This window comes from Nicotiana sylvestris, chromosome 7, assembly GCF_000393655.2.
Source record: "Nicotiana sylvestris chromosome 7, ASM39365v2, whole genome shotgun sequence".
Classification (NCBI taxonomy): domain Eukaryota; kingdom Viridiplantae; phylum Streptophyta; class Magnoliopsida; order Solanales; family Solanaceae; genus Nicotiana; species Nicotiana sylvestris.
In genome coordinates this window covers 4,463,234-4,465,188 of record NC_091063.1, presented here as the reverse complement: position 1 = coordinate 4,465,188, position 1,955 = coordinate 4,463,234, and positions in this window count along the sequence as shown.

Sequence of the window (1,955 nt, the reverse complement as noted above, 5' to 3'; positions counted from 1 at the left end):
AGAACAAGGTTGGAAGCTAGGTTTTGCACACACACTTTGGTCTTGAAGATTTGAAGCTTGTGGTTAAGGATTTCTTACCCATTTATGTTGCTTTCTTCATTTCCTTGCTTTGTATTGTATATCTAAGTGTGTAGTATTTTATTCAACACTTGAATCTTATTTATGGAAATATTCTTGTTTAAAGTGTGGATTAAATACCTTGTTGTGCTTATGTATTGAATGAAATTCTTGTTATGTTAATATAGGTTTGCTTGTCGAATCTCTATTTGTTCAACTACGTATTTGTTGTAGTTAATTGAATTTATCCTCAATTAGCTATGCCTATTTAGTGTGTATCTACTCGAAAGAGAGTGCATATTTAGGTAATTGTTGAACAACACCACTCCCAAAGTATAAGAGGGATCTATAACCGAGGGTTTAGAGGTTGGATTAGAGATAACGATACCTCGAGTGTGATCTAAGTGAATTGTAATGCGAATCTAGCTAGCATAGCTCGAGAGAGTGCATCTAGTAAATTATTATAATTGCTCGAGAGAGAGTTATGATAACTAGAGAGTTCATGATTGATAGAAGCAATTAGGCGTATCTGTGTGACCATTATTGGAAGGGATATGAAATACATTGGATCGTTACTTGAGTGTAATTCCGATGCAACCATACTTGTAGCCATTGACTATTTTACTTGCTTTCTAGGTTAGTTTACATTTCCCATTTAGATATAAATATTTTCCAAAAACAATTCTTAAGTGTTTGGCATTGCGCCATAAGCGATAATTCTCCTACATTCCTAATCGCCTACATATTGTTCCCTGTGGAATTCGACCCCGACTCATAGTTGGGTAAATTATATTGCATACGACCATGTCTATTACTTTTTAGTAGTGGATTTGGACGTCATCAGTTTTGGCGCCGTTGTCGGGGAACAATTTGGCGTAATTTAGGTTGTTTGAGAAGTAAGCGAAAGTGCTTTGGTCCAAACTTGTGAATATTTGTGTAATTATTTTTCTTACCTTGGTCTATTTTTCTTGTTTGTTTCTTGTTTATTTTTTTTATTTTTTTTTATTTGTGAAAAATGGTATCTTATAATAATACTTGGTCAGGTGGTAGTTATTCATACTTTGATGACCCGTGTCCTTATTGTGGAGGACCACACTCGTGGCAAAATTGTTTAAATTCTCCCGGGGGTGGATTGTGCGCATAATCTCAAACCCATGAGTGGAGTATTTGTGATAAATGTGGTTTTCAAAATGGTCATTGGGATGATTGTGCTTATTTGTCCTTCCTTTCCCCAAGCCCACACTATGATGATTTTACTTTTTGTGATGAGAATTATAGGGCTATGGAAATGGAAGAAGTTGAGCATGGCCAAAATGGAGAGCTTGAAGTTAATGAGAGCCAAGAATTTTCCTTGGATGTAGAAGTTAAAAGTCCTTCCTTAGCACTTGATCAAAACCAAGAAGAGCTCTCAAATGCTCAAATTGAGATAATTATGCTCACTATGCCCACCAACTTGAGAGTGTGGAAGGAAGCCAAGAGGAGTCCAATTCCGAGGAAGAAAGTGAGCTAAAATTTGAAGAATCAAGAATTGAACATCTGCCAACCGACCCCATGGATGTTAATGATGCCGAAAAAAATGGAAATAGAGTCAACCACTGTAAATGAAAATTTGGTAGAGATTGACTCTAGTCTGGGGGAAGAAGAGGATGTCAAAATAGAAAAATTGCAAAATGAAGGCTTGAAGTCACATTCCAAGCATTTTTCAACATTGGAATTGTGTGGTGATATGGAAATTGAACTACACGAGTCAATGAGGGTCTGCGAGGAGGAAAGGAAACAACCATACATTTTACAGTTTGAGGAAACAAGAAAACAAAATGACATTCCTCACATGAGAGCCAAGAAGTGCGAAATAAAGAATTTAAGGATTGGCTTGATCATCGACTTACCATCCTCCA